At 39.3% G+C, this 18519-nt stretch overlaps 2 pseudogenes; both read right to left on the reverse strand.

Annotated features, from left to right (window-relative positions):
• Positions 1-8549: 8549 nt before the first annotated feature.
• LOC149176912 (uncharacterized) lies at positions 8550-9251 on the reverse strand (annotated as a pseudogene).
• Positions 9252-9526: 275 nt separating this feature from the next.
• On the reverse strand, positions 9527-10918 carry LOC149176913 (uncharacterized protein At4g17910 pseudogene; annotated as a pseudogene).
• Between the last annotated feature and the right edge of the window lie 7601 nt (positions 10919-18519).

The raw sequence follows: 18519 nt of genomic DNA on the forward strand, positions 1-18519 counted from the left end.
GTGTTGTAAGCCTTCGCCCATTTTAGCCGATTATAAGCAAAGGAAAGGAATGCTTGAAATTGAATGTGTCCTATGAAAGGGGCAGGGTGGCTATCTCTGTCATCCTCTAAAACAAAATTATGCATATAGAGCTCACAAAGGAGGCGCTGAATCTTCTCATCATGTTCTCTGAAACACTTAATAAAATCATGAGTGGTTTTAATTTCTACCAGTTTACCAGCCTTAATGACCTTAACTTTTAACAGGAGATATCTCTCCATAAGAAATAAAGCATAATTAGTAGCGGGAGCTCGACAAGATAGAGTGTCTGAATAGAGAGAACAGATAGTCTCCATTTGTTCTTTGGCTTTCTGCAATTGACCCTCTAAATTTTCAACCTTCTTTTGCTTAGCCTTGTATTGAGCAAAAGTCTCGTCCTCCGCGTTGGTAAGTGCCTAAAATTTCTTCTTTAGCCCTTGGTGTTTCTGAAAATGGACCACCTTTTCCTTATGCTGAGCTAGCTCTTGGTGAACTGTTAAAAGCTCATTCTGTAATTTTCTAATAACGACTTCTCTAACCAAGGGGGTGTAAAGAGGCGTTTCATCTGTTTGGACTTCTGCATCTTGGGTCTCCTCAGGGTCAGTCTACATAGCAGCTTCAACTGCTTCTGGAATTACAACTTGAACATTTTCTTCAATATCGGTCTGGACAACAGTGTCCGTAGTGGGGTAGGCCATTTGAGTTCCCTGTGAAAAGATACAGGGCTCCTCTGTTTGTATGGCAGTATCTTCTCTAATAGCAAGCTTAGTTTGGGTTTCTCTTGGGAAACCCTTAAGAAACTTTGTCTGAGTCTCAACATCCTTCACAAAACATTGTTCTGTTTGTGTCCCTGCATTCTCCATTTCTACTTTCAATTTCCTTGTTCTGGTTTCTTCTTTTAGCCAGTATTTCAACTGCCTGTTTACCTGCTTCTGTTTTTTGTATTTTCTGAGCACCTTTTTAAGTTTAGCTTTGTAGGGCTCTTCTACTCTAGGGTTCCCATCTAGGGCTGCATTACCTTCTGCTACTTGCACAGGCTGCATTATATTATCATCAAGAATGTTCCCAATTGGAGCTGTATTTTCTGGCGGGATTTCTCCTTCCAACTCATAATTATTATTCATTTCGTGTTTAGGAGATCCCAATGCAATGGTATCTCCTGAACAGTCATCATTCTCGTGGTCTTCTTCTTGGTAGGCCTCGTCCACGGGGGACTTTGAAAAGGGAATATCACTTGGTTGATTGGCATCCTTCAAGTTTTCACCTTCAGGGTTTCTTTCTGCTGGGGTTTCTTCGTGCTCCTCGGCTTCGAGGGGTGTTTCCATATCAGGAAGTAACTCTCTCTACTCCTCCATGGCATCAGTGCATGGATGGGTTTGTTCATGACCAGAATTGGCAGCAGGGACTGACCGATCAAGGGTACAGTTCTATTCTTCAGTGTTCCCTAGTTGTTCCCTACCCTCGGTAAACATTCCCATGCTTCCCAAAACCCTTGCCACTTCCTCCTCATAGTCTTGCAAAGGAGGGTCTTGAGGACTAAGAGGAGGTGTGCGGGATGGTCCAGCTTCTTCTGCTTGGATTGGAATGCACCGCTAGGCTTTTACTCTCACCGAGCATCTACGCTTAGCTGATTCTAGGGGTGCAGTGGGGTTCTTTCGTTTTAATATTTTCTTTGGGCCTGGGGTTCTTGGCCCTTGCTGCTCTATTTCCTCATTTTCCGGGGGTGGAGCCAAGGTAGGATTTATGATACTGTCCCATGTTAATTGTTGCTGTGCCAATCTATTTGTGATGATTAACTTAATTAACCCATGATGGCTGACTACACTATGTGGGTCCTTGGCTATCCTTACCCATCGGGCAACATCGTGTAACAGGGAATTTAAATAAAATGGTAAATTAACTGAAATTCTTTGCTTTAAAATGGATAGGAGTTTCATTTATCGAGTCTTTACCATGTCATGCCAACCGTCGCAGGTGATATATCTTTAGACGATGACCGCCAGCTCTTGCCATGGTTGCTGCAATGCCGAAGGATGAATTCCTTTCCCGTTCGTACTAGCTGCTCACCTGGGTCCTGGAAGGATTCAATTGCGCTATATAAAAGGAAGTGTTTGTCTACCCTAATCTTCATGATTGGGGGAATTTGTAAATAAATAAATTAGGAATGTGAACAGTCATCGGGAGATGAACTGAACAATCACTCCTATTGTATATAACAATAGCCTACCTATGGAATAATAAACGAATCAGTTTTACTGCCTTTGGAGAGTTACTGCCTGGCCTGACATGGTATCAGAGCCAGTTCTAAAAATAGTTGTAACTCCCTTCATTTTTGCTACTGTGGGCTGTACGCTGGCCTAAGCTCTGTCCTCAAACGCCTCTGTCGTTCTGTCCACTGAGCGCTGCTCTGCCTCTGTCCTGAGCGCTGCTCTGCCTCTGTCCATTGCTTGCCCAGATATGTGTTGGTGCCTCTATGCAGACCTGTCCAGGCTCATTTCACTCTCTGCGCTTCTATGAATGTCTGTATGTATTTAAAAAAAAAAAAAAAAACGCTGTCTCATATTTTAAAGCATTGTCTGTTTGTCACATATAGAAATAGTTTATTGTGTCCCACGTGATTGCAGATCAGTTTCACTCTCTGTCTCTCTTTCATCCATCGTAACAGTATTTTCAAGTGCGTTTTGTTGTCCAATCCCTTTATTCCTGCTTCCTTCAAACGATCCCAGGTGCCTGCAACGGTAAGAGGGCCGTGAGCTTGCACAGTATAGTGATCGAATTCCGCCTGATCGAATTTCTTATCTGTATACTGCATGAAATCGCAGAGTCGCCTTCTTCATCGAGTGTCATTTCCTTGTGCTGCAGAATAGGCTTCGGCTCCTCTTTAATTGATACAATCCTCCTCGCCACCCTGGTCTTGTCCTCTACTTCAAAACTATAATAATTATAAGCTCTTTAAAGCTTGAACCTGTTATAAACTCTTTGATGATTCCCGACGTTACAGTGCTGACGGCAAGGTTACAGCGATTGGAAGGTTACAGTGTTGACGGCAAGGTTACAGCGATTCAGAGATCTATCGGCACCGGAAGAGCTGTCGAATCACCTCCGTTCCTTACCTTGGCACCGCCCGGACGAGTGGTATCGTTTGCATTGAACCGCTTGTCGCTGTATATGCCGTGTCACAGCGTTTGAATGTTGAATATTGAATGCGCTGTTGAATTAATGTTTGAATGCGTTTGCATTATTAACGCTGTTGAATTAAAGCTGAGTATTGAATGTGTATTAATTCGAGTATTGAATGTGTATTAAAGCTGAGGTTTGAATAATAACGTGGTGCGCATCCGGGGAAAACACTGTGGGTATTAACGCTGTGCACTGTGGGTTTATACATATGCTTGTCCAAGTCTGTGGTCCAGAGTATATATATATTGAATGGTTTTCATTTGTGCGTGGAGCTCTTGCTTAAAAGAAAATAAAAGGGGAGGTGATATGGAAAGGGGAGGATATTTTATAAATTTTGGAGACATTTGAAGAAAACTTAGTGCATAAAGAATTTGAAATCTTTTGCCCTTTTGAGTACAATTTCACTGTATATCAGCAATTTTTTTTTTTTCTATCAGTAGAAGTTTTTTTTTACAGAATGCATTCAATCATCTCTATGGTAGGAATAGTTCTCACTGGCAAGGAGAACTATCCTGAATGGTCCCAGATGATAAAACACACCCTCATCTTCAATGAGTTGTGGAAAGGAGTGTGTGTCAGAGAAGGAGACAATGACCCAGTGCAGCCTACATCAGACAAAGAGCTCGTCATTTGGGAAAACAAGAACAACAAAGCCTATGCATTAATCGCAGCATCTGTAAATGAAGAGGTGAGTCGCCATATTTCATCATATTCAACTGCCTTTGAAGCTTTACAAAAGCTGAAAGAACTCTATGACTCACATTCTGCACTTGAAGTTGTTCAGCTCATGATTAAACTCTTCACTCTTGAACTGAAAAATAATGATCCTCTTGCTCTTGCATCTGAAGTAAAGTCTATAATGCATGATATCAAATCCACTAAGGTTGAGCTGTATATCCCTCTTATTGCTTTTCTCAAGGCACTCTATCCTACCTACTCCAATTATCTTGAGTCTTTACAAGCAAATGGAAATCTTAAAGATATAACCTTTGACTCTCTTGTGAAAAAGTTTGCTGAAAGAGAGAAAGCCTTTGGAAAGAAGACAGCCCCTGAATCTTCTGAAGAGACTGTGTGCCTTGCTCATAAAGAAAAGCATCCTCCTCAATATTCTACAAGAGGAAGAGGTGGACGAAGAGGAAGAGGAAGATACTTCAGAGGCAGGGGGGGCAGACATTCTCAAGGAGAAAAGGCAGACTTACATTGCATTCGCTGCAAAAGAAATGGATCACATGATGCCTCTACATGCAAACTACCATGGGACAAAATTGAGCAGAAAAGAAACCAACAGAAAGGTAAAACTGATGATACAGACAAAGGTAAAGCACCTAAATCCGCTCACTATATTGAGGCACAATGTAACATTGGAGTAAATGAAGATTTGTTTAATGCTTCACTTACTTCTTCGAAAAATGATTGGTTGCTTGATTCAGGAGCAACTTGTCATATGACTCATAGAAAAGATTTTTTTGAAGATTTCACTGACAATGTTGTTGGAGCAGTATACTTTGCAGATCAGTCAAAAATCAAGCCATCGGGGCTTGGCACAATCAGGCTTAAACTGCCTGGTCTTCCGGACTTTCTTCTGGATCATGTTCTATATCTCCCACAGCTCAAGAGAAACTTGCTGTCCTTGGTCCACATCGGCCAGCAAGGTCACTCCATTCATATGTTTGATGGCAAGCTTGAGGTAAGAAAAGCATCTGACCACTCACTTGTCATGAGGGGAATAGAAGAAGAAAGGCTTCTCAAACTGCAAGGAACCTCTGCTCATGCACAACATTTCTCATATATTTCTCATCATGAAGAAGGTACACTTCCATCAAGTTTATTATGGCATGCTAGATTTGGACATTTAAACTATGACAGTCTCCGCTGATTGAAGAAAAATGGTGTTTCTGGTTTGCCTACAATTCCTAGGAAACATAAGCAATGTGATGCTTGCATTCTAGGAAAGCATAGCAAACAGTATTTTCATGATTCACATTCAAGAGCACATAGGAAGCTTGAACTCATTCATTCAGATTTATGTGGTCCAATGCCTGTTCCTTCTGCAAATGGAAATAAATATATCATGACATTTATTGATGATTACACAAGAATGTGTTGGGTTTATTTATTGAATAACAAATCTGATGCCTTTCAAACATTCAAGAATTTTCATAAATGGATTGAAAATGATGCACAATCTCATATTGGGTCTATTCGCACTGATAATGGAAAATAATATACATCAAATGAATTTTAAAACTATCTTCGCCAACATGGGATCAAACATCAAAAAACTGTGCCTTATAATCCCCAACAGAATGGTGTAGCTGAAAGAATGAATAGAAAAATCTTGAATATGGTACGATCCATGCTTTTCTCCAAAAATGTAAAGATAATGTTTTGGGCTGATTCTGTTCTATGTGCTGCACATATAAAGAATATATGTCCATCTAATGCTATAAGAAACAAGACTCCTTATGAATTGTGGTATGGACATGTTCCTTCGGTAAAACATCTCAGGATCTTTGGTTCCACCTGTTATGCTTTGATACCAAAGGTACATAGAAACAAACTTGGTGCTAGAAGTCGTAAGTGTATCTTCCTGGGGTATTCAAACACCTCCAAAGCATACCGCCTCTATGATGAAGTAAATAAAAAGTTTGCTGTATCTAGAGATGTAATTTTTCTTGAATCATCCAAATCTGACAATGTTGTTGAGCGACAACTTGATCGCTTGGATAGATTCGCAAAAACAAAATCATTTCAAGAGTTTGATAATCAGATTCCACATCTTGAAGGGGGGATTCCTATACTAGATCAACATGTGGAATCTTCTTCTGAAGAACAATCTCCTCTGCATGAAACTCCAACAACAGATGATGCTTTAATTGATGTAATTGATAGAATTGGGAGACTCAATCTTGATTCAGTCCCAACTCAATCAATAGAGTAGCCTGGACCATCTCAGAAAGGTCCCCCAAAGTGGCTGGCAAAGACACTTGAAAGTGTTCATCCTGATGAAATTGGAAAAACATGAACCGGAAATTCAAACCGACAAAATGGAGGTGATGTAGATGACTCTAATTCACCTGTTGATATGGATGTTACTTATGATTGTGAATTGAACTTGTCTACAGATTTTGAACCAACTTCCTTCAAAGAAGCTGCTTATCATGATGAATAAAAAGAAGTGATGCAAAAAGAGTATGATGCTCTCATAAATAATGGCACTTGGAAGCTGGTTGATCCTCCATTTGGAACCAAACCAATTGGCTGCAAGTGGGTCTACAAGAACAAGTACAAAGATGATGGCTCACTTGACAAGCACAAAGCTAGGCTTGTGGCAAAAGGTTTTGCATAGAAGGAAGGGGTTGATTATGAGGAAACTTTTTCCCCCATAGCAAAATGGGCCACCATCCGGACACTCTTTGCACTAGCAGCTCAGAACGGTTGGAAAGTCCATCAAATGGATGTAAAAACTGCATTCTTGAATGGAGATCTACAAGAGAATGTTTTTATGTCCCAGCCTGAAGGATTTGCTGTGAAAGGACATGAACGTAAAGTATGAAAACTTGTGAATTCCTTGTATGGCCTCAAACAAGCACCGCGAGCCTGGTATGAAAAACTAACTGAGCATCTTCTGAAACTCAACTTCAATCATTTTGATCTTGATGATGAAACTTTATTTGTCAAGAAAGTTGGCAAAACAGTTGTGTATCTTGTGGTATATGTAGATGATCTTTTAATGACAGGGAACAATGAAAGCTACATTGCATCCATAAAGAAGGAATTGGGGAAAAGTTTTGAAATGACTGATTTGGGCTATGTTCATTACTATCTTGGCATTGAAGTAACCCAACATCCAAAATCCATATTTCTTTCTCAAAAGAAATACATTGGAGATTTGTTAAACATATTTGGCATGACAGACTGCAATCCTCTTTCTACTCCAATGGAACAAAAATTAAAGCTCACATGTATTGAAGGAAAGGAATTTGAGGATGCAACAAAGTATAGACAGCTTGTAGGAAGTCTCATCTACCTCACTACTACCAGACCAGACATTTCATTTACTGTTGGAATCCTCTCCAGGTTCATGCAAAAGCCTTGTGAGGGACATTGGTCTGCTGCAAAAAGAGTTCTAAGGTACTTGAAGGGAACTCAAGACCTTGGAATCAAGTATACACAGGTGGACGACTTCAGCTTGATTGGATAGTCTGATTCAGACTTCGATGGAGACAAAGAAACTGGGGTATCTACTTCAGGATATGCTATGAGTCTTGGATCAGGAGCTGTCTCCTGGAGATCACACAAACAATCAGTTCCAGCAGATTCCACAACAGAAGCAGAATACGTGGCAGCAGCTGAAGCTGTTAGTGCTTGAAATTTCACCTCAGGCTGAGAAAGGCAAACTCCAAGGCAACATCAAACCACTTAGCCTCGTAGCTAGCCCTACGGGGCAGGAGAGGGCTCTCTCCGATCTATCTCGGCAAAGATCTTCAAGGGGCAGAGATAACCAATAAAGAACACTGATTTTAGGCTAGTAAATTGATATAAAAAGGGGTTTTTAATAAAATGATGAGGTTTTTCTGGGCTGCATGGGGCAAAGAAACAACTTGAAAAGAGAAATGTAATAAAAAAACACAGATTGCCTCCTGAGGCAAGGTAGGCAAGAAAGTTTAACATCAAATTGAGATTAAATGGAATGGCAAGACTACTGAGGAGCTGACAAGGGCATAGAAGATGAATCCTTGTCAAACAGAAGAAAACATTAAATATGAACAAACTTAAAGGCAGAGCATATAAATTATGAATTCTACCTTAACACTTCATTTGTTCAAATGGAAACGATTATGAAATGACATGAACACATAACAGGCTACATATGAGACATAGGTAAAGACAAATGTTAAATTTCATACCACAGGAATCTCAAAAGCCAGAGCTGTGTATTTTCATTAAAATCTCTGTCAAAGACTGTACAATGGAAGCTCTGTTTTCTTCCACCAGCACTCAGAAACTCTCTCTCTTACTCTCCCCACTCTACAAATGAATTTTTAATACCATAAATAAAATGCTGCTAAGGGAAAAACAATTCGACCCCAAAACAGGGGTGCTGTTTCATCTGCAATTATAAAAATGGCAAAGAGCGTTTCCTCTATTCTAAAATAAAACAGCGTCTCCCTAAAAATCCTCTGATGGCCGACACATGGAGCGCAGATCCTGTTGAATCATTAACTGAAGTCTTGAAATAGGAATCGAATCCTATATCTTCTGCTGTTTTGGCTCCGTTTGAATAGCGCTCGTGGGCCATATTCATGAGCCAGAAAAGGGTCAAATGACAAAGATGAAAAACTCCACGATCTTCCATTTGTTTCCAGCTTCGATAAGAACGTCACTGGGTTTAGAATTCTCAGTCAAAATTGCTCCATTGAAAAATCTCAGAATATTCCAAGACTCGAAGATTTGCGAGTTGCAGCTTCAATAAGACGATACATCCATCGATCCAGCATTCCTGTCAGAGCAAAAGTGCCCCCAAGAACAACACAAAGACGCGTAATAAAGTGAGTGAAACTACGCTTTTCCTCCCTGATGGTAACAGTGATAGGAGAAAGATCATACAAAAAATAGACAGCTGGCCAGCTCCGGTCAGAATCCTTCATTGCCACAAAGTATTCTGTTACAGAAAATTGATTTGTTGGCAATACTTCCTTTGACAGATATCTGTATTCAGTGGGAACAATCTTGATGTAATATTTGAAGGTGCCACTTGCATCGCGAAGAATGCGGACAGTATCATCAAGTGGATTGTGTATTCCAGGGTATTTGAGCCTAAATGATAGATCATGAATTACATGGCTCACATTAACATGATTTGCACCCTCGAATATCTGTTGAGCAACAATAATATTCAAGCCATGCACCGAAATGTGGAAATTTCCAGCGACCCTTTGAACATCCAGAACACCAAAGACCCGACATCCTTCACCATCATCTATTGCACGCTTAACATCCTTTATCATCTTTACAGGATCGTTTCCAAGCCGAAACAAGCAATTGTCCATAACTGTGATTCCACCTGCAAACCTTCATAGGTACTCTGCACCTTGACACAAAGTATCCGAAATACCAAAAACTGAAACAATAGATTAACCAATGTTTACATCATTTGCATTTGGGGCGCTCACGTCCACTGATGATACCAGCGGATACTTTTGTCCCTACATAACCAGAAACATTCAGCGCTCAATGGAACTTGAAAAGAAGATCCAGAAAAAGGAAAGAGAGCCACCCACGCACAGGCTTTTATGATCTATCTCCTCTGTCCATCAAATCAAATCTAAAGCACAGATTCCTGGAGAACAGCGACCCCTGAAATCAAAACCACTGCATATAAAAGCAAAATGCAGTAGGCTAGGAATGGAGAAACAAAACAGTAGTCATCGACACATTTACAAGGCCCGTTAATATATTTGCCAGGAGGAAAGTCACAAGCACATTCTGATCAAAGACTTCCTCAAGGACCAATGATTTTCTTGTGGGGACCAAATCTGAGAGCATAAGCATCCCAAGAACCTCAAAGTTTTGTGCCAGAACAAAAGTTACATATGCCAAATTGCACATGCGACGAGAAATTTTTCTCTACAAACTTATCCAAAAAGATTGTTAGCACCCAAAGGAAACCGTCAAGCAGCCAAACTTCGATTGCAATACTTGATTTCCCTCCAATTGAAGCTACTCTAGAACTAATGGGTTTCTTTAGGAAGAAGAGATGATAGCCTAAGTTGACACTGACAAGGTATAAGCCCCAATATCCAAATAAACTGAAGATGCCCTCTTTGTTCAGACTAATGATATTTGCACCCCTCTGATCTGAAATGAGGTAACGATTTAATCCACACAACATGACTGCTTGATAAACTGTGAGAATTGCACATCCAAAGAAGCCACAGTATTGGGGTTGAATATTGATTATTGATGTCACAATGGCCACTGCTGCAAGAGTGAAAAAGAAATTCCAGTGTACACCATATTCCCCAACATGGACACCGAATCAATGTTGCGTGCCTGTTTTGAAACTAGTGCATTTGCAACTGCAAAAGATCCAACCCCGAGATCCATTAATCCTGTACCATATGTTTCTGTCTTAGCAAATCGCCTAGGAAATATTTTGAAGTCGACAGCCAGGATTGACAAGCATGTCACCAACATCATTGCAAATCGATATGATGAGAGGTTTTTTCTTCCAATAAGACACAGACAAAGTACTACTCTCTGCATGGGTTGAAATTCCAGAATGTGACAACAACCTTGTGTAAAAAAAATCTCAAGCAGTACAAGAAGCATCAAGCATATAGAACAAATGTAAGTCTGGTCTGCCATAATTGTTAAGCAAGAAAGCATTGGTAAAACAACGAGAAAGAAATCAACAATCAAAGAAGATGCATAATTCCTCCAATCTTTCAAATGTTTACTCCTGCTGCTATGCTCCTCCATTTGAATATTGGTAGATCCACCTTGGTCCCATCTGAGTTGCAACACATTCCATTGTCGCAGGAGGATAAGAACAGGCATAATTGCAGTGAGGGCAGCAATTTCAAGAATTGATGTACCATTCAAGTTGCTGACAAAATCTTTCTTAATCTGCTTGTGAGGATTGAGGTAAGTACTGTAGGACTCCATTGATATATTATGAAAAGTGAATATTCTTCCACTGCAATGTTGAACATAAGCCACTTCAATGGAAGAGCAGAGTAGGTGACTGCCAACTGCTTTGACAGGTTTTTCCTTTAGCAGTTGACGAGAGATAAATTTTGATGAATTTGACTTTGATGGAAGACTGACAAGACAGAGTCTAACAGAAGCAACGAAAGAAATTGTGTGGCTCAGGAAAATTCTTGAATATTTGCAGGTAAAACAAGTACAATCAACTCCACTCATGATTGATAACACCTCTGCAATAAAGTTGGCCAAGAACCCAAAGTTCCATGATCGAACAAAGCATATAAATACTAAATATCATCTGATTCAACATCATGTTGAGGCCAAAACAATCCATCTCCGTCATTGTTCCACAAATGAGCAAATTGCAGACATCTTCACCAAAGCACTTAGAAAGGAAAAGCTTGAACGATTCAGAATGATGCTTGGACTCACCAACATCCCTTCAGATTAAGGGGGGGAATGTTGACACCTAATCTTCATGATTGGGGGAATTTGTAAATAAATAAATTAGGAATGTGAACAGTCATCGAGAGATGAACTGAACAATCACTCCTATTGTATATAACAATAACCTACCTATGGAATAATAGACGAATCAGTTTTACTGCCTTTGGAGAGTTACTACCTGGCCTGACAGCCGGAAGTGAGGTGACTTTGGCCAGGACTTTTTCTGAAACTACCATGCTTATGCCTTTGACCACTGTACTACCATTCTATAGATTTTGTAGAAATTCCAGTGTTAGCTCTTCATGGAATCCTTGCAATCTGTTTAAGTACTGCAACCAGCTAGTGCATTCAAGGATTTCTCGGGCTTGATCCAACACCATCAGTATTGGAGGCTCACTCCGAATTTCTCTTCCACCCATAGCTGCTGCAATTGAGTTTGGGTCTTCTGTATACAACTGTGTTTTACCCCTGTAATGCAACACAACAACAATGTATATCACAACAATTATAAAGGAAATGACGCTACTTGGATAAGTATTATTGTTTTTATTTAACTCTTCCATCCTATCAGCCATACTTAACGCAAAATTGTATGTTCGCATGCCCACCATAATGGTTTCCATTCTTCGACCAATCAGAATTTTCTACTAATTATTACATATTCCTGCACACCATGCAATTCATACTCCGGAGGTAATTCGAATGATTATCACACATTTATTCATTACTGGAATACGTGCCATCCATACGCAGGCCATCCCCCCCCGTTGATGAGAAAAGGGCGTCCACATCCTTTCAACACGCGGAAAACAGACAAATAACTAATGCAAAATAAATGCCGACAACCAATCTAAAAATCACATCACACAAATCAATAAAGCATTTAAGCGACATGTGCCATCAGACATGAATTGGCCAAAATAAAAACAACAATATCAAGTCATTATGTCAAAGATTTTACCGTGATTGAAATTAATCACATCAGCATAATCGACGGTTTATGTTTAATGGCTGTCATTTAATATGCGGACATATGGAATATGATAAATATAAATAAAAATTACCATGCTATGCAGCTTGTAAAAGTGCTACCAAACGGAAATTTTCGTTTAGAAATAGAGTCATAGGGGATAAGAGGTAGATGTCATATGGCAATATAAGATAATACTTCAATACCACAGCAGAGCCACTGCTGCCAGCAAGCATTCATAGCCTCGACAGGGTTGCTTTTTAACCCTCCCAAATGAGCCAGAGTCCTTTTTACAGTTTAATTTTTCTTTCTTTTCTCACAAAGAGACCACTATGCTGGCATGGTGACCAGATAACCATAGTGCCAACCACTAGGGTGAAATAGATATGACCAGGCTGGCTCATGATGATACCCCCTATTCTTCTGACAAATTAATTATCATGAAGATCATTACCTTGGTTTGGTAGCCAAATTGGAATGTCACCTGTTACATTCTTATGATCATGGTAGGCTGGTTCATGATGAGACTCCCTATCCTCTTTGGACAATGTTGTAAGAACTTTGCTATTTTATTTTTCTTTTGCAATATTTCTTGTAAAAAAGAAGGCTCATTTGCTCCTTAAGAGTTAGGGATGGTGTAAGAAGTAAGAAGATGCCAATGGAAGTGTTATACTCTTATCCCTTAACATTATATCGATGAGTTTAATCCATTTGGAAGTATAAACATAAGCCAACATGGATTAAAGGTAATGAATCATTTCCTAATGTGTCCCAAAAGAAAACATGTTCAGACAACCATTATAAAGGTACACCATATTAGCTTGATGAATAAAGATAACCAACAAAAGGGTTTTAGAAGTTATAATGACATTGTTATTACCATGTATCTTTAGAAGAGGCACAAATGCACATGGTGCTTATTTGCAATATAAAAGAAGAAGATCATGGTATAATGATAAAGAGAAAAATGAGAAAAATTCAAAATTTAGCTTGTAAAAGGTGCGGTTCAATCAACAAAATCAAAAAATAAAAATAAAAACAAGGTGTTGTTCAATTGATTGAATGACAATCGTTCAATCATTTGCATAACAAAAATCAATCAAAAGTGAAATTGTTGTTCAATCAATTGAACGGTAGTTGTCCAGTTTTCAAACAACAGAGTCGAAATAAAAAAAAAATGTGTTGTTCAATCAATTGAATGGTAGTCGTTCAATGGTTTGAACAGTAAAAAAAGAAGAAGGAGAAATGTATTGTTCAATCAATTGAACGACAAGCGTTCAATAGTTTGAATAGCGAAAAAAATTGAAAAAAAATATGTTGTACAATCAATTGAACGACAGTCGTTTAATAGTTTGAACATCACAAACAAATAAGAAAAATAGTGTTTTTCAATCAAGTGAATGGCAATTGTTCAATAATTTGAAGAACGAAGACCAATGAAAGGAAAATGTGCCGTTCAATCAATTGAACGACAACAACGAGAATGCAAAGGAAAACGTGTTGTTCAATCAATTGAACGACAGTCGTCCAATTGGGTTAACAACGAAAACAACAAAAGTGCATTGTTCAATCAATTGAACGACAAACGTTCGCTTGTTGGAATAGTGAAAAATGAAAAAGAAAAAATGTGCTGTTCAATCAATTGAACGACAAACATTTAATTGTGTGAAAAACGAAAACAACAAAAAATGTGCTATTCAATCAATTGAACGGCAAACGTTCGTTTGTTTGAACAGTGAAAAACGTAAAAGAAAAAAAATTGTGTTGTTCAATCAATTGAATGACAAACGTTCAATTGTGTGAACGACGAAAACAACAAAGAAAAATGCGTTTTTCAGTCAATTGAATGACAAAACGTTCAATTTTTTGAACAACAAAATACGACAAAGAAAAACTGCACTGTTCAATCAATTGAACGACAAACGTTCAGTTGTTTGAATGACGAGTTACAGAAGAAAAATAGATATGATGTTTAATCAATTGAACGACAATCGTTCAATTGTGTGAACATCGAAAACAACAAAATAAAAAAAATCCATATTTACATGGTAATGCCTACAAAGATATGTACATTATTTACAATTTTTCAAGAAATTTCAAATTTTTAAAGAAAAAGCTGTTGGGTTATCATTCCCTGCAGCTAGAATTTGCATGGAGGGGTCCTCGCGTACCTGCTTGCAGAAAGATTCTTTGGTAAGCGATTGATGATAGAGGCACACTCAATGCCCGTTTACCTTAAAGGAATGGCCGGATCCGTCTATGGTAGTCAAGGTAAGAGTACCATTGTTATGTACTTCTTGAATCTCATAAGGGCTGAGCCATCTTGTTTGCAACTTGCCTGGGAAGTCCTAGAACCTGGAATAGTACAAAAGTGCTCCATCCCATTTTTGAAACGTTTTCTTCTTGATAAGGTTGTCATGCCATTTTTCCCTTTGCTGCTGTATTATTGTAGTTCATTGCAAAGCAAGCAATCGAGCTTCATCTAGTTTGTTAATCTACTGAAGACGCTTGGTTTGAGCTTCTGTTAAATCCAGACCCACTTCCTGGGTTGTCCTTAGAGTCTTTATTTTGAATTCGATTGGAAAAATTGGTTCTTTATTGAACAGAAGTTTGTAAGGAGAGTATCTAGTAGTATTCCTCCAAGTCATATGATAGGCACACAAGGCCTCTAGCAGTCTAGCAGTCCAATCTCATCAGTGTGTTGAGACTGTCTTAGTCAGAATTGCTTCTATAACCTTGTTGGTGCTTTCTACCTGCCCGTTCGCCTACGGGTGATATGAAGAAGTGATCCTATGCGTGATATGATGGTTTCTGAGGGTGGCAGTAATATTGTTACCTGTGAATTGATTTCCCCCATCTCTGACCACTTCTCATGGTAATCCATACCACACAAATAGCCCAAAAATGAAGTTAATCACTATTTCCTCTGTGGCTCTTGGTAAATCTACTATTTCCACCCATTTTGTCACATAATCCGTGGCTACCAGTATGTAGGCCTTTTGATTGGAAGGTGGATGGAATGGACCTACGAAGTCTAATTCCCAATGCTCGAAGGGTTCTATGACAAATTGTGGCCACAGAGGCATTTCATCGGATTGACCAGGTGGCCCATCTTTTGGCAACTATCATAGGCCTTGGCATATTTTTTAGCATCCTTAAATATAGTGGGCCAATAATAGCCCATTTGTAATACCTTATGTCCTGTCCTTCGGTCTGCGAAATATCCTCCATAGGTTCGTCATGGCAAGCCTTTAGGATGTCATGGATCTCATCCTTGCTAATACATCTACGAATACACATGTCGACCCCTGTATGAAAAATATATCCACATATCCAAGAGAACCGGGTGCTGCGCTGAACAATCAATTTTCGTTCCCTTGTTGTTAAATGTTTAGGTAGCTTCCCTACTGCTAGATAATTTGCCACATCTGCATACCATGGCGTCTTAACCGCCACAGCAAACAGGTGCTCATCCAGAAATTGGTCATCTATCGCCAGTGGATCATTAACTTTCAGAATTCGAGATAGAAAATCAGTAACAGGATTCTCCTTTCCTGGACGATATTTAATGGTAATGTTGAACTCCTGCAAAAGTAATAACCATCATGTTACTCGACCATTTGTGATTGGTTTATTAGCTAGATATCTAATGGCAGAGTGATCAGTGTACACAAAGACTTGGTAGCCAGTTATATAGTGTTTATATTTGTTTATTGCATAAATAACTGCTAAGAATTCTTTTTTTGTCACTGTGTAATTGAGTTCTACAAGGGTGAGATTTTTGCTAATGTAATATATAAGATAAGGTTTCTTGTCCTCCTCCTGACCGAGGACAGTGCCTATGGCTACATCTGATGAATCTTGCAAAAGTTATGTCACACTTGTCAGACCAATTGAAACCAACGTTTCCAGTTAGAGCATATAAGGGTGCCACAATCTGTGAAAAATTCTTGATAAATCTGCGATAATAACCTGCATATCCTAGGAAACTACGTACCTCTGTTTGGGTGCAGGGGGTAGGCGGGAAAAGAATTACCTGTATTTTTGTTGGGTCTACCTGTATTCCTGTTGTAGAGATGTAATGTCACAGGATCACGCCCTCGATCATCATCATGTGACACTTAACATTGCTTAAACATAACCTGGTAGTAATGTATCATTCTAAGACCTTTTCTAGCTTTTGTAATGCTTGATCAAAATCATCCCCATATGGAGTAAAATCATCCATATATACCTCTAGTCCTTCATTTATTAGATCAGTAAAGATGCTTAGTATAGCTCTCTGAAACATGGTTAGGGCGTTGCACAAACCAAATGGTAATACCTTGTATGCGAATGTTCCCTAGGGATAGGTGAAGGTTGTTTTGTCCTGGTCTTAAGGGGAAATCTGAATTTGATTGTATCCACTGAAGCCATCTAGAAAGGAGAAGAGTTGCTTCCTTGCCAACGTATTGAGGAACTGATCAATGAATTGGAGGGGAAAGTGGTCTTTCTGTGTTGCCTTATTTAGCTATTGATAGTCTACACAAATACGCCATTTCCCATTTTTCTTGGGGACGACCACCAAGGGATGAGACCCATTTACTGTACAAGATAGGATAAATAAAGTTTACATCCAGTAGCTTCTGTAATTCCTCTTTCATTATATCCTTGAGGTGAGGGTTCAACCTCTATTGAGGCTGCCGGATGGGTCGTGCATCCTTCTCTATATAAATGTGGTGTGTACATAGCTGTGGATCTATCCCTTTCATATCAGGATAATCCCAGGCAAAAGCCCCTTTATTTTTCTGCAATACCTGGATAAGCTTTTTCTGTTGTTCACTCTCCAGATTAGCATTGATATTTAGAACTTTTCTTGGTTCGATCTCAACTGGTTTGTTGTTCTGAACAACAGTTGTTTGAATATGCTGGTCATCTGTATCCTTCAGGGGATCTTCCATGGCTTCATTATCAAGAATTGCTTTCAACATCTGACACTCCACATTGGTTGGCTGATTTATAAAATTGTTGATAACGTCATCTTCAATTTGATTTTTAAATTCTAGCACTTCTGCTACTGTGAGTGGTGAACAGATGCTCTCTTCCAGGTATGTTGGTGGCTGCTTACATATTTTTATAATGGGCAAACTTTGCTTGGAAGGAGGGTATAAAACTAGATTTTTTACAACATCTCCCTTTGTGATAGTCATGCTTCCTTCTCGGCAGCCAATACATGCATCAACTGTTGCCAGCCAAGGTCGACCCAGAATCAAAGGATGCCCATCCAACCTACTCCTTGGGTTTATAACCAGGAAATCTACTGGATACTCCCATGAGTCAACAAAAACTGTAATATCTTGTAAAGTCCCTTCTGGTCTTACCACAGACCGATCAACAAGTTCTAATAAGGTGGTGGTTGGTTCTAAGGCTGTAATACCAAGTGCTTGACAAGTTTCTATTGTTAATATGTTAATGGCAGCTCCTAGATCAACTATTATATTTGGAAAATAGCGGCCATATATCTGAACTGTTACTATGGGGTTTCCAGGATCTTCGTACTTTATTGGAGTTTCCTCTCCCAGGAGTAAATCGGATAAGGTTCCTACAACATGGATAGTGGGTGAGGTTTTTACCTTCCTTGCAGGCCTTTTTACACATAATTCTTTGATGGTTTTGGCATAGATGGGGATGTCTTGAATAGCCTGGAGGAGAGGAATCTTAATACACAAAATTTTTAGTTCCCCTACAAGATCGAAATCAGGATAAGTGATCAGTTTAGGTATCACTAGCCTTTTGGGGAATGGAGGAGAAGTGACTATAAGTTTTTCAGGGTCATCATGTTGATCTATTTCTTCCCCTTGCTTTGATTCAGTATTATTTACAAGTGGTGGAACATGTACAGATGATGGAATATGTATAGGTGGAGTTACACTTTCAATTGAAGGTTGGTCCCTGTTTTCCTCAGGGGTAATGACATGACCTGACCTCAATCTGAGCTCATTACATTCTTTCTGCTCAATCTCATATTCTGGATTTTCAATAACCTGTACCAACTGGACTGGCCTATTATTAGGATTCGGGTTCGGCTGAGCTAGTAACTGTGGTCATAGAAGAGGTTGAGAATTCTGTTGTAATGTATAAGGAGCTGATAGTGCGGTTTGAGGCTGGGGGCCTGTCCCCATAGGTATATTGGATATCCCTAGAGGTCACTG

The sequence above is a fragment of the Pinus tabuliformis genome, chromosome 4_1 (genome assembly GCF_031772625.1).
Source record: "Pinus tabuliformis cultivar Carrire ecotype Pingquan chromosome 4_1, CPIR1, whole genome shotgun sequence".
Classification (NCBI taxonomy): domain Eukaryota; kingdom Viridiplantae; phylum Streptophyta; class Pinopsida; order Pinales; family Pinaceae; genus Pinus; species Pinus tabuliformis.